We start from the raw sequence: 15,867 nt of genomic DNA on the forward strand, positions 1-15,867 counted from the left end.
ATATAGCAACTTGCTGATGTAAACCAGTTCTTGTCTTGACAGAAAACTGTTTAGTTTTCTCTGTTACAATCTCGTCTCTATCCTTTTTGGGAAGGGGCAAGGAGGATGGCATCCTTGTCTTTCCCTGGAGCTGAATAACAATGTATCATGAGCTTGCCACAAGGTATTATATTATATTATATTATATTATATTATATTATATTATAGGTAAGGTAAAGGTACCCCTGCCCGTACGGGCCAGTCTTGACAGACTCTGGGGTTGTGCGCCCATCTCACTCAAGAGGCCGGGGGCCAGCGCTGTCCGGAGACACTTCCGGGTCACGTGGCCAGCGTGACATTGCTGCTCTGGCGAGCCAGAGCCGCACACGGAAACGCCGTTTACCTTCCCGCTAGTAAGCGGTCCCTATTTATCTACTTGCACCCGGGGGTGCTTTCGAACTGCTAGGTTGGCAGGCGCTGGGACCGAGCAGCGGGAGCGCACCCCGCCGCGGGGATTCGAACCGCCGACCTTTCGATCGGCAAGCCCTAGGCGCTGAGGCTTTTACCCACAGCGCCACCCGCGTCCCTAGTATATTATATTATATTATATTATATTATATTATATTATATTATATTATATTATATTATATTATAATTAAATCCAATTATTATGGCTGTGCTTATGAGAAAAGACAAAGTACAAAATTCATCAAACTTTTTAGGATCACTGGGTTCAATGGCAGGCTCAAGCACATTGTTGAAAACAGAGGCACTTAAACATGTTTAACTTTAGCTGGATCATGCCCAAAGCACTTAGAGGCAAATGTCTGTCACTTCCCACTGTTATCTTCTAACAGTGATTACTACTGCATTTACATTTATGTGTCTGTAAGCTTATAGCTAATCCACTAGTGCTAATTGCAGTTGACCTCTAGTGTAGTAAGGAAGCAGGCAGCTCTCAGCTGGGGTAAAAGTCACAAAAATGTAAAAGATTCACAAGCTTGGAATGAAGAAAATGCAAGACGTTATCGTGCCTCGTTTAATCTATGGATTAGACTGCACACATTTTAACCCAACAGAACAAATTGTGTTGAATTACCAATATGTATGGCATCAGCCTGTCTTTTACTTCTGGCCATTGAGCATTAAACAAGCCGTTGTTGACGTGATTGCATTTGCCATACGAACAGTGTCCCTCAATCTACATGGCATTTTCCAACTAGGGACAGTAGCATTGTCAAAAAACAAATAGTTCTTACAAGACAAGAAGTACAACCAGCATCAATGTTGCAATATCCAATTCATACACCCTCTCTTTTGTTGCCCTGTATGAAGAATGGAATAGTGTTTGTTGTCTTAGTCCATAGGTCAGGGGTCAGCAAACTTTTTAAGCAGGGGGCCGGTCCACTGTCCCTCAGACCTTGTGGGGGGCTGGACTATATTTGGGGGGGGGGAATTGAATTCCTATGTCCCACAAATAACAAAGGTGCATTTTAAATAAAAGGACACATTCTATTCACGTAAAAACACGCTGATTCCTGGACCTGTATTTAGAAGGCGATTGGGCCGGATCTGGCCCCCAGGCCTTAGTTTGCCTACCCATGCCATAGATGATAGCAGAATGCTTCTAACTGCTTCTGGGTGCACCTTCATAATGACACTACTCCTACTCTGGTTTTTGTCTTTTTTTCCCTTCTTTTTTAAGCAACCCATTTTGCTGCTCTGGACTGCTATCTCTTGGACCAACTGTGTGACATCACACGTGTTTCCTGACACAGTGCAGGCCAATGCAGCCTTCTGCTAGGCTGCACAAGTCCCAGCAGCAACCCCCCAGCATTGAGAGGGCAAGGTCCCCTTCAAACAAAATATTGAGGGGACCGAAGACACCTCAGTCCCCTAGAGTTGGTGCATCTGCCCTGAAGTCAAACAGTAGGATGCAACTCCAGAATTTGGTGTGAGTGTGTGAATGAGGCACAGAAGGAAGGGGTGGTTTTCTCTCTCAGCCTCAACTGGCCAAAGAGCAGAATCACCAGAATAAAGTCGTATAAGGCCATTCATTTAAATGCTAGCAAGAGAAGAAGGAGGACTTTCCAGTGTTTCATCTGAGGCTGACTTGAAAATTTTGCCATCAGTAATCCCAGTTAACAGCACTGACTCATTACAGTCAAAGATAAAAAACCCCTGCTGGTTGCAATTTTGCAGACATAGTTGTGTATATGAGTCCCACTGCTTTCAATATAACTTAAATACAGGTTAATGACACAGGATTGTAACAATTGACTATAATAACGCAGGAGATGGAACTGAGAAAACGATACGTCCACAATTGACCATCACAGATAGGACTTGAGAGATTTCCTTGGTCAATCTAACTTGTCATGCGTCATGAGCATAACATGCTAATTCAAAGTCTTTTGACTTCACAATGTAACCGGGTTTTGGAAACAATTGCCCAAATTGCACAGTATGAGGTGGAAGACTGAAAATGGGGCAATTCTACTTTTGGATACTCGCCCACCTTTTAAAAAAAAGAAGGAATGAGAGTGAAAGCCCTGCATATAGAAAATGTGTACATCAGAAATAAAATAGTTAGTGTCTCTCTGTGGCCTCTACAAAATATAATATCTCATCTGCAATCTGAAATTGTAGGGTTCAGAATTGTATCACCTCTGTTTACCACCTCATCTTATACAAGACCTGGCTCTACGTGTAGCATAAAGAAGAGGTTGAATAGACTGGAATTTACTAGTTTGGACTGCAGGTGAGAAGCGCCATTTTCTAAAGCTCTCATGTAAAAAGTCACCTGCAAATTAAAAAACAACCCCAAAACAAAGTAGCACATGGGAACTGCAGTGCTAACTTTCCTATTTTGTACTGGAAAACATTAAAAATGTGATATTTTACCTGTGCATTACCCTCTCAATATTGTTTTATTTTACCATCTTAATATGGCAAAATATGGTTTTATTTTTTGTTATTTGTTGTAAGCCACTTAGAGATCATTTTTGTGTGACGTGGCATATAAATATATGAAAATGTCAAATACATACATCTTATGACACTATCACCTCAAGATAACACTGCTGCTGTTGCATGTGTAGACTGCTTATAGAATGGCAGTCTGTCAAAACAGATATGCCACATCTAGTGCAAATATGTTAGATGTCAATCAAAAAATAAAATAAAATCCTATTTCTATTTCCTAATCTGCAAAAAGTCAAAAAATATCATGGTCTTAACTTGTGCAAAATTTCCCAGGAGGTTATTTCTGTGGTAAAATCTGTTTGCCTTCTGAGGGTTTTCCCCAATTTTATTGGCTTTTACACAGAATTTGTTCTACTGTGTGTAAGTTGTTTTGACATATTTAATTCCACAAGGGAACACTAGCCTCTTGGTCTTTCATCAGTCCCTTTGAGCTAACAATATCTGTGCTTGATTACTTCATATTTTTTAATAAGTCTCCTAGCTACAAATGTGATTTCATTTTATGAGCACAAGATGATAAGCTAATCAAAGTTACTGCCATACTGATGTAACTAAACAATGGGAATTTTAGCCTTCAACAATAAAAATTCTGTTGAAACAGAAATGGCAGGATGCTGCTGAATGGAACTGTAGTCCCTTTCTACCACTTTTTTTGTTCCAATTTTTAATTTTTAAAGCTATATACTTGCTTATAATTACAAATCAAATGCAAAAAAAATCCATGAAAACAAAGATAAAAATGATTACGGAATTATAATTACAAAACCTCTTCAGAATTGCACTTAGTCACATGATAATAAAACCAGTCAACCCTTTAAAATGAAGAGCCCAATGCTCACCAAAACTGTATTCTTAATCATTAGAGTACAACTTGTATTCAATTAAACAAAAGGCATATAGAAGAAGGGGGAAATTGGGGGGGGGGTGCAACCTTTAACGGTGAATTAGATAGCAAAATATAGACTCCACAATAAATCAGAGTAATATGAAACCATAATATATATTAGAAAACTGTAAACCCTTGCTTTATTCAGTAAAGGTTCCCCAATTTAATACAAATTTACCTTGCCATTGTCTGTTTTCTTTAAATCTCCCTTATCAGCACTTCTAATGAAGAATTGTCCACTAGATGCTAAGAACTGAGAATGTGTGTCTGGAAATGTTTAGCTTCAGCTACTACCCTAGAGGAAAAAGTTATGAAATTTGGAACTATATGATGGAGCAAAAGTGAAACATTTTTGGTTAGGAGTGCCAAAGTGGAATTCATACGATGTTTTGCCACAGTGGTGAGGTGGTACCATATATATTTTTAGCATGAAGATTGGTGTAATGAACACTGAGGCATGTGTTGAGGTAATGAATCACTAGAATCTGTCCCTATTCATATTTTGAACTCTTTTCTAAAATAGGCTGGCTTCTATGCAATTGGTCACTATGTCATTTTGCATTTATCACATCACTGCCATGTCAAACCAGTGATGTAATTTACCCTAACAGTTCATAAAAGTTTAATATCCTTATGAACTTGGATACCACCAGTTGGACCAAGGATTTAACCAATATGGGGCACTGCATCTCCCAGGGAAATAAATTTTAAAGCTTCAGCTAGTTTTTGAAACACTAGTAACTTATTTAAAAATGTTAACAATGATTGAACATTAAAATAATACAAAGTAGTTGTAAAAAACAATTACAATGCAATGATAATTAGACTGCGTAATAATAGATAAATGGGCAAGTCATTTAAAAGACCAGATTGCTTATATCCATCATAATTATAATACATAAGGAGTCTTCTGTACACTTCTGATTTGGGGAAATAATGGGATTCTCCCTCCAACACAAACATAGTTGAAAAAAGAAAAATTGCATGTATACAAAAGAGATAACTACATATGATCATTTCAGGTGTTCTCGGCTCCCTTTTTCAGCTATAGAACGTTTTTCCAATTTGAAATGAATGCAATTAAACTCTTCCAATTCTTTTGAAGAGTAACACTCCTTTCTAAAATCTTTCTGTAGTACATGTTAACTATTTTAATATTTGGTTGGGAGCCGCCCAGAGTGGCTGGGGAAACCCAGCCAGATGGGCGGGGTATGTATGTATGTATGTATGTATGTATAAATAAATAAATACTACGACTACTACTACTACAGTGGCTTTACAAAGGCTAACATAAGAAGTTATATATACTGGCCAACTCTACACCTACTTTCTCAATAAGCCCACAGTTCACCTACAGCAGCCTTTCTCAACCTTGGGTCCCCATATGTTGTTGAACTACAACTCCCATCATTCCTAGCTAGCAAGGCCAGAGCTCAGGGATGATGGGAGTTGTAGTCCAACAACATCTGGGGACCCAAGGTTGAGAAACACTGACCTACAGGAACCTGTAGCACTATATTGCTTTATGTAAATTTCTATTGTTGTTCCCTACTCAGAAATGGCCATTACAACATCTCCGAGTAACAGCTAGATGAATGGAGACCCGTGATGTCAAAAGATCCCTGCATTGCAGGGGGGCTGGGCTAGATAACCCTCGGGGTCTCTTCCAACTCTACAATTCTGTGGTCCTACGAATACAATCCATTGTTGTCAGAAGTGAACAGATAAGCTCAGAAGCTATTAATAGGCATTGCAGTACAGGAAGCACAGATGCAAGGCCATGACTGCAGGTTCCAGCCTTATAATGCTAACTCAGTCCTGCTAATCATATAGGTCAATGTTCAGTAACCTTCTTAATCAGTAGCTGGTAGCAGATCAGGTTAAAATAAATAATTCTTTAAAAAAAGGTTCTGAGAAATTGGCTAGGACACCCACACCCCGCCCCCTGCAAACAGGCCACACCCTCCCGTTCATTAGGAATCCAGTGGCATCTCTGATTAAATAGCTCATTAATATGGCTGTCTATAAGTATGAAACTTCCCGAGCAACAGTGTAATATGTTTTTAAGGAGGTTAGGTTTGAAAAAAGAGCATTATAAATGTCACATTTACTTCCAGCTGGAAGTGTGTGACAATACTGTATAAAATGTTGAAACATGCTTTCCTTTTGTTTTACTTTACTCATTTTTGTAATACAACCCTGGTTACTGGAAAATGCCTTACAGCTTTATTCAAAACACATGTTCCAAAGGGGGGGGGGGAGAGAGAATCTGAATGGGGAGAGAGAGAGAGAGAGAGAGAGAGAGAGAGAAAGCCTTTGACTCTTTCTGGTACATCTAACCAATATATCATTTGAGTGTGTTGCACTTTTTTTCTTCATGTCAGGCCCACTTTTATGTCGTTAAGATTTATTTAAACTAGTTTATTATATAATGAAGCTTGTCAGATCATAAGAACAAAGTCAAACAATATGCTCTCTATCAAAGTGCAACGTTTAACATAGAAGTTTAAGTATACATATCAAGTGCAATGCAATCAAGCAAACTTTAATCGAAAAATGCAAATGGTTCACATTATTAGAGCCACATCTGTCCTTTGAAGCACAATTTGGGATGTTTATCAAAAGCTACAAGTAATTATATTACTCCCTCCCATCTTAGCCGCAGATTTCTTAGACTGAAACCCTTTTTGATTTAACTCCATGGTCTTAAAAGGATCAGTATAGAAAAGGAAATAAATGCGGGGGGGGGGGGAGAATATACCTGGCCTTTCAGATCCTTAAGGCCTGCGAAAGTGGCAAAGAATAATATAAGCGCAATAAGAAGAACACAATTTACTGTATCAAAAATTCAGTATGAGGCAACTTAGGGGGGTGTTATTGGGTTTAGTTTTTATTATGCATTGTTTCTTTATATTCTGTTTTTATGTTGTAACTGCCCTGAGACCTGCAGGTATAGGGCGATATACAAATTATTATTATTATTATCATCATCATTATTATTATTAATTCTGCTGCAGCTTCTGAAACACCTACACAGAGCAGATTTTAGCTATCCAGTTAAGAAGCTACCATGACATGTACCACAATCACAAAAAATGTGGGTACTGGAGATTCATCAAAGAACACTCCAAACAATTTATTTTCCCTGTGAGTATACATTTAAATTTCATCCAAACTAAATTTATTTCCCGTTCAGAAATTGCAATCAAAGTAAGACAACAGTCCTTCAAGAGTCAAACATCCAAAAATAGGGCGAGCGGGCAGGGGGGAGCGTCCAATTTGTTCTACTCTTTACTAACTATACTACAAAGGGTCTTTCACTTGTACATAATTTGATCGTTTTAGCTGCAAGAGCTATATAAATATCTACCATTGTAAATGAATGTTCAACCTCAGCTTAAAAAATAATTACATACTATCAATGGGAATATGTAATTTACAGGCACATTCAACAACAGTGTATAGGCTAATACTTTTTATTACACTCACTAGAGCTGAATGAAACACTCAAACTATTGGATTCATTAAAACCTCATTCTTTTGCCAAAAAAAGGGGGTGGGGTGGGAAGGGGAGGTCTTTTATGAGTTCCTGGAAGTGTGTGTGTTATATTTAGTTCTTGTGAGTGTAATAAAAAGCAATACCCTGTGAAACTGACATTCATTACAGAAAACTTTTAGAAGTTACACGACTATGTTCAATATTGAGGGGGGAGATGCCAAACAAATGTAGCTGCAGAGCTAGCCTTAAAAGCTACACGGCAAAATGTACAATTAAGGTACATATCCTGCTTATGCTGTATGCTATTAACTCTCATTCATCATCTTGTACTTTGACAGAATTCCAGTTCTGAACCGCTTATATTTTACGTATCTTGTAGTAAGTTAAGTGCCTGAAGAATGAGTTGACTCATTAGGATGGGCAGCTAAGGCCATGGACCTGCGGGTTAGGAGAGGATGGCTGAGGAGAAGGGATGTGAGGTATTTAAGGGTTGTTGTTTTCTTCAAGCCAACAATCAACCGGGAGTTGCAACTTACAGAAAAGTGCTGTGCTTTGAAATCCCAACCATCAGGGTCTTCAAAGCACCTGAAACTCCCTTTCTGACCCTGTTTCAACTTCAACTACCCCACAGTTGATCATAGCATTGGATCATGTAGTCCAGGGGTCAGCAGACTTTAACAGCAGGGGGCTGATCCACTGTCCCTCAGACCTTGTGGGGGGCCGGACTATATTTGGGGGGGGGATGAACGAATTCCTATGCCCCACAAATAACCCAGAGATGCATTTTAAATAAAGGCGCGCATTCTACTCATGTAAAAACACCAGGCAGGCCCCACAAATATCCCAGAGATGCATTTTAAATAAAAGGGCACATTCTACTCATGTTAAAACACATTGATTCCCGGACCATCCACGGGCCGGATTTAGAAGGTGATTGGGCTGGATCCGGCCCCCAGGCCTTAGTTTGCCTACCCATGATGTAGTCCAACCCCCTACAATGCAGGAATATGCAGTCATCCCATACAGGGATTGAACCTGCAACCTTGGCATTATCAGCACCATGCTGATAACTCACAAGTGGGAGTGGCTTGGCTTAAACAGCATGGCAGGCCAAATGGGGAAGCCTGGCAGGCCTAATTAGGACAGTAGGCTGGTGGTTCCCCACCACTGATCCATATTTTAATCATGGATGAGGGGCCTGACCTGGTGTGCATTTCTCAGATTTCATCAATGCGGATTACTGGAGGACTGGAAAGGGCACTGGTAAGGACAGGGCATCTGAAAGACTGTGTCCTCTCATATGAACTTGCCTACAATCTAAGGTCTGCTTTGGAGGCCTTGGGGTAAGTCCCATCCCCAACAAAAGTTAGGTTGGTAGAACATGGGACAGGGCCTTTTCTGTTGCAGCACCCTAACTGTGGAATTCACTTGCCTATGGATACTTTATTTAGCCTCAGCTTTCTTGTTACTGTGTAGTATAGTGGTTACAGTGTTGGGATTAGGACCTGGGAGAGACCAGGGCTTAAATCACTACTCTGCCACAAAGCTCACTGAATGACCTTGGATCAGTTACCATATCTCAGCCTACTTTCACAGGGCTGTTGTGAGGCTAAAACAGGGGAGAAGGAGGGAGAACCAAGTACGTCACCATGAGCTCTTGAGAGGAAAGGTTGGAAAGAAATGTAAGAAAATGTTTTTGCTGATGTAACAGTGCAATCTTTGCATGTACTTCCCTGGTAATATACAAGTAATAAATAATAAGATGGCTGCTAGAAGCTATGTCCCCATGCAGTTACAGAACTAGTATGGAACTGCAATATGCCTATGATTCAAAGCAGGAACCAAGGTTAATTGTGATGCAACAGTGATCATCCATAAGTAGACCCTTTCCATATGCACAATTGAAGCATTATGAATAGAATCGTAATTGATCCGTTAATGCCAAGAGCTAGAATAGTAATGGATTGATGAAACATTATTCCAGTTATGCACAGAAGTTTTACAGTGCTACAATAACAAGACATAAAAGCTTCAGTGACAGAAAGTGTTGGGAACTCAACATAATCATAGTTCCAGGCAGGAAATTCTGGCCAAGCATAATATCTTTAGCAACCCTTGCCCAGTCATTTAATTAAAAAAATAAAAGATGGAAACTGATTTTTACTGAGGCCATTGGTCCAGCTAGCTCAATACTGCTACTCTCCAGGTTTTCAGATAAGGGTCGTTTCCAGCCCATACTGGTGATGTCCAGGATTGAACATGCAAAGCATGTGACCCCCACCCCAACCCAATGAAAAACCCAAATGATTTCCATTGTCAGCCTGGAAATGGCTCACATCACTACTTGAAACCCATGTACATTCACACATGCAGAATTATCACGATCAATGGTGATTTTCATGTGTGAACGAGATCTTCAAAAAGATTTTTAATATCACATTAGGATTACCATAAACATGAAGGTACTCCTGCAATGGTTTACAGAGATACAGTTCACAAAGTGAGTCATCAAATATCAGGTGTTGAGCAGTCAAGTGGTGGGCATCAATGGTGATTCTGAATGCTCCAACAGTGGGGACAGAATCTACACAATCAGAATAAAACCTGCATTTTTACTTTTTGTGGGCCGGATGTGCTATGCTTGCCTGGAGTCTCAGCTATCTACCATCAGCCTGGGCCTTCTCCAGGGTTGTTGTGGGGGCCTTGCCCCCAGGTAGACTCCCATCTCCATCACTGGGGCCCACTGGGCTTCCCTAGCAATAAGTGCAGGCAGTAGCACACTTCTGAGCGGTGGTAGACTTGTTCCTGTTTTCATTTCCAACAATACCTGTGATACGGCATCACTCCAGAGTAATTAAACTAGAATGACAGTCAGACACAACCTATGACTGCTGGGATCAGGAGTGGCCGATAGGAGTTATAGGCTAACAACATCTGGAGGGCTCCACATTGGCCACCCCTGCTTAATAGCACCAGACTGGATTTTTGATTTGAAGTGGGAACCATCAGAGTTGACAGCTATTCGCCCTGATCACAGTGCTTGAGTCCCAGCCAGATGCTCCTATTGGCCCTGCCTTGAGGACCCAAAGAGTAAATAGCCATTATATTTCAATATCATTCCTCCCCATGAGAAAAAAGTGTTTTGAATTGCATTATCTATTTATCTATATCACAATCAGCACACCTCATACTTTGGATAGCTCAAACACACTTTTTACCTCTTGCACCGGAAAATACTTTCTTTTAAAAATGTGTCACAGTAAGAAAAATGCAACCTGAAAAGATCACACCCCTTTCTCTGCACACATAATCTGCACTAGGCAAAGCTCCTCTGAGCATGCATAATTCCGTTTCTCTCTATAGAGGAGTGACTTAATTATCCAATTGAGTTTAATACATAAGGCAGAATTACCAACCTCAGCAAAGGTGGATTTTAAAGGGAAAAGGCCAAGCTGTGAATCATGCCTGCATGCAGGAGGAAGGCTCCCTTATGGGTGGGTACTTCAGGTTTATAGAAGACATTTAACTTTTAAATGTTTATATTTCACTACTCACTAACAGTTCTTCCATGGCGCACTTGTGTACACCAGTACATGTTCAGAAAAATGACTGGAATAATACTTCTCTGTCCAAATGCTGTGACATTTATAGGTCTTGTAATACCAAATAGTGGATTTTAAAAAGTATTTTGTTCTTAGTTAGCCACTGATGGGTCACAAAAATTCAAAATGGATACTACATCGACTGAGAACTAAAGGGTTTTTTTTAATGTATGGGGAAAACGCTTCCTCTGTCACCACTCTTTTCCGTACTGGCTCCATTCATAACACTTCTAAACCCTAAAATGTAACTTATTTAAAAACTTCTTGTCCAGAGCATACGTTTAAGCTCCTTCAGGTTTTCTTAAACTTACTTCTGAAATGAATTTGTGCTGGTTTCAAAAGTTTACTGAACAGCAATTTCATCTCATGGTAACAAGGCCCCATTCATGTGGTTCATGCAGACCAATCCTGCAAAGTGAGACAATTTTAACCAGGAAACAAACTCTAAATCAGCTACGTAGTAATTGGGTAGAGTGACAGCCAACCTGCCAAGCCATCTTTTCAATCAAGTGATTTGCATTCTGTGCAATCTGCGCAGTGACAGATTTATTGCCCTAACATACGTGTACATACCTGTTTGACTCTGCTATCTAAAAGAACAAACCACCTTCCAATTATCAGAAGGAAACCCAGACAAAGTAGGTTTTAATGAGCCCATAAAAACTTCAGTTTTTTACTCAAGATTCACTCAACACCCTCAGTGATAATTAACGAAGGACATTCTGCTCTCATTCACACTCAAGTTAATAAATCTTATCAGGATATCTTGACATGCCCCAAGGGAAGGAGGAAGAGCCCACCAATAAAGTTGGCGTGCTGAAATTCCCATTGGGACCCCAAATCATTTTTCATATTCAGGAACTGCTGCTGAAGCACTCCCCCTTTGAAATGGTTTGGCTTACTGGTTTTGATGGGACAATGACCATATTATCATTTATCTTTTCACATGGTTCCAGTAACCACAGCACAGCTTTTACTTAGTGTTTGTTTGTTTGTTTGTTTCTCCTGAGTAAGCCACCTAGTCTGATCCTTTATCTTGTAGTAAGCAAAAGACCAAAAAAATACAGCTATCTCTTAAATCGTATCAAGTCAACTTTGCAATGCCAAAACTAAAACTAAGAATAATGCCAGAGGAGTTTCAACCAGTGTCAATCGTTTATCCTTGCAGATGACACTATGTGGAGCATGGGTCTTACCTCGTGATTGTTCTACATGCCAACGCTAACCAACATACAAAAATATTACATGCTGTGAGAAAGAAGCTCATGATGAATTGCACTACATGTTACAACAGGAGAGCTGTTTGAAGTGCTATTTGTGTCATCAGTGTAACATCAGAGTACGTACATTCTAAGTAATTTGGGCTGCAACAAGCTTTGGTTTGATAAATCCAATAAGTTTTCATATGGGGGAGCCTATGAATGAGTATCATTCAGTCCAACCTGAAATGATTTTTATCTGTAGCTATTGCGTGTCTCACTTGGAATGTTCATGTGATGGCTAAAAGGAGTAAAGCACCTCTGAGTCACGCTCAAATACATTGATCAGGGGTTGCATGCAAAAGAGTAATGATCGTGAGAGTAGTTTTCAGGTCTGTGGTGACCCATAATTCTTGTCAGCAGTGACCTGGGTATAACTAGGAGGTAGCTTGTTAGATGTAGTTGTACGTATTCTACTGTGACAGCTACTGAGGGGGAATTATGTGGCCTGGGAAAATATTTTATCCAATGTTGAAAAGGATTAATACAAAACTAAGACTCAGCAATTTACACCATTAGATTAGAAATGAGATGATGAAGATGATTTTGCACCCTTTCTCCCAAATGAACCCAGGGCATCTATAAAACATCTAAAAATAATTTCAGTTTACATTCAGACTGGGAAAGATTTCTGCTTGCAAGGTTTATTGGGAAAGGAAGGTTCTTCAGAAGGCACTCAAAAGACAACAGAGACAGCTAAAATTTAATGGGAGGGAATTCCAAAGAGCAGGTGTCACAGCACACCTTTCCACACCAATTCCTATACTGTGTGGAAAGGACCTCCTGAGAAGATGGTATCTACAGTGATCAATTGTGTATAGGGGTGAGATGATATTTCAAGTATACACAATCTGAGCTAAAACTTAAACAAGAAGATTAAAAAAGCATAAAGTCAAATGCAGAGTTCAGTTATAAATAAAACCTGATGAAGTTCTAATGCCCAATACACCCTCACTTCTCAAAAGCTTGGGCACACTCCAATGAATCAATAGTTTAATTAGAACTTAAAAGTCTGAACCAGGATTAATTTTAAAAAATGGGTGGGTGGGGTGGGAGTTATTCGAAACAGACAAGAGATGCCATAAAAACATGTTTTAAGAACATCTGGGAACTAAGAGTGGTAACAGCTAAAGTTCATTTGTTGGTTTTTGAAAAGTTGTAAACTGATTAATGGAAATCTTGTCATTAAGCCGGAATTGGTAATTATTAACAGTAAGAAATCAGAGTGTTAATTATTTTTCCAAAACACTTAACAGTCAAAAATGGAGCCAATTAATCAGGCACCTATTCAGCACGCTGGCTTCCCCTGTTTCATTGCCACTGCATGTCTATTTTGAAAGAAAATAGATTTTTCTAACAAACAAGGAATCTTGATTTTGGCTGCATTTGAACCAGAAAGAATTCCCTTTGCAATGAAATTTAGGGCAGCTATTGATTCGCAGATATTTTAGTCTGATCCTAGAAATATATCCAGCTACCTGCCTCTTTCTCCCTTCTCCATCTTTCTTGCCAAGCAAGGATTAAAAAACGGAAAAAAGAGGCTACACAGTAACAAGGTCAGTTTCTCTCTCTCTCTCTCCATACCAAAAGACTATCCAATGAGGTAATGGCTTCTTCTTCTCCAGAAAAGCTCTTTATTGAAGCTGGACAGAACTGAACAGCAAACAGCTCAGCCGGCCTGCTTTTATAGGCAGCCGGCTATCAACATTGTAGCAACAACAACCCAGGGTTTCCCGCCTAAAATAACTGACGTGGACCTGAGTGAAAACTATCTACACTATCCCCCTGCTGGCCCAGGGTGAGAACTTTAGTACATAACACTTCCAGTCCGCATTTTCCTCTGCCACAAACTAAACGCTCCTCCAGGCAATCTGTTTATTACGCATTCATCCTTATTTGCTTGCACAAAGCTTACATGGCAGTTAGACTTTCTGGTCTTCATTGAGCATTTCTTCTGATTTGTCCTTAATATTTCAGAGTGCCCATCCACAAGCAGTGGCCATAGAAAATTGGCTATTCACAGATACCAGACCTTTCAAAGTGATTTGCACATCTGTAAACTTGTCAAAAGAAATAGCCTACGGGCATGTGAGGGGGTGGAGTGGGAGCTGCTGCGTGTGTGAAAGACAAAAAATTCTGAGCACTATCTGAACAACATTTTCTCTTCTTTTTAATCATGTGCACAATCACATCAACATTCCTTTTAGTTAAAGTACTGGGTAGATTAGCTGGAGGCTCCCTTATAACTGACGTTAACTGGCAGGCATTGTTGGTGCTTTAACTAAATTCTGTTAAACAAAGCCTCCAGCTAATTGGTTGAGTTTCATCTTTCATGCACATAGCATCTTCCCTCACATATGCCTTGGGGCCATTTCTTGTTAAGAGACTGCAGATATGCAGATCACATGACACAGCCTTGCAAGTGTGTGGCTCTGGAAAGGGAAAAGCCAAGGTTCCTGTTGGCACTGCAGCATGTGATGCTCGGTCATACTCAGGCACAGGACTCCTTTATCTAGATTGGAGAGAAGTGCCTTTCTGCAATTAGCTGGTCTTGGGCAACGCAAAAACCCACACATGGATTTCGAGCCCCCACTTGCTGCGAAATGCAGAGAGCACTTCTGTAAATTCCATGGGGACTCAACAGGCAAATTAGACAACAGATGGCTGATGTTTCAAGCTGCAGTCCTCCTGACCTGAAAATTAGCCCCACGGAGCTCAAAGAGGCTTACCTCTGAGTAGACAGGTAGAGGGCTGCACTGTCAATGAACCTCTCAAAGGCAAATTATGGGCCTGCTTATACCAAACGATGATTTAATAATAAGCTTGACCGTGCAATCACAATGATTGTACGAAGCACAGATTCATCTTGCAGCCTCCTCCTATAAATCTGGGTGGTGCTGCACAGGATGGTGTCAGATGTCATCTCTTAGGGCTGCTCATCTGGCAGCTGTGATCACAGGAATCCCAAGATTCGACAGGGATAGTCACCTAATACTGCGCCTTATGAGCACAGCTGTAGCAGCAGCAGCCAATTGTGTGATTCATCCCTAAGAGGAAAAAGGCTTGTGGGTTATTGCTATTGCCAGGTTCTACTCCCTCCCATCATTAGTCCAGCACCTGGCTCTGTGTTTAAAGCACCCATCAAGCAAAGCAACACAGGAAGAGGATAGCAGGTATCACTGATTCCTTAATCTGAGAGTTGCTGCAATTTATTGCTATAAGGGGTCCTTTCTAATTTACTTCTCCAGCAAGTCCCTCTAGTAAACATAGTCTTTAAAGAAGGGAGGGTGGGAGAGAGAGAGAGAGAGGAAAGCAGGGATGCTGAAGTCCATCGGGAGGCAGACAACCCTGCCTTACTGACGGCAATGGCACAGTTCCCATTATCCTTGACAGAACAGAAGCAGTCCCCATGACTCAGAATCTTGGCAAGCTCTTGCAAATTCCACGTGACTGAAAGGAGAATTACTTTTAAAAAAGAAAAAAGGGGCAACACACACACACAAACCGAAACAAAATTGGCCTTAGTTTACGCATGCGACCATTCCTTATGGAAATGGATCCTAAAGTTGTGTGTCACAACATAGGTAATTTGTGGTTATTTCTCTTTGCCGTTCATCTGCAGCAAAGTTGTTTGCCGAGTCAAAAATTTCTCTGTGA

At 40.3% G+C, this 15,867-nt stretch overlaps 1 protein-coding gene across 7 annotated transcripts in view; it reads right to left on the reverse strand.

The window, feature by feature from the left end:
* TRPS1 (transcriptional repressor GATA binding 1) overlaps positions 1 to 15,867 on the reverse strand; it is a 235,687-nt gene that overhangs the window by 33,602 nt on the left and 186,218 nt on the right. The gene's annotated exons all lie outside the window — the stretch shown is intronic.

The sequence above is a fragment of the Podarcis vaucheri genome (genome assembly GCF_965113315.1).
Source record: "Podarcis vaucheri genome assembly, chromosome: 8".
Classification (NCBI taxonomy): domain Eukaryota; kingdom Metazoa; phylum Chordata; class Lepidosauria; order Squamata; family Lacertidae; genus Podarcis; species Podarcis vaucheri.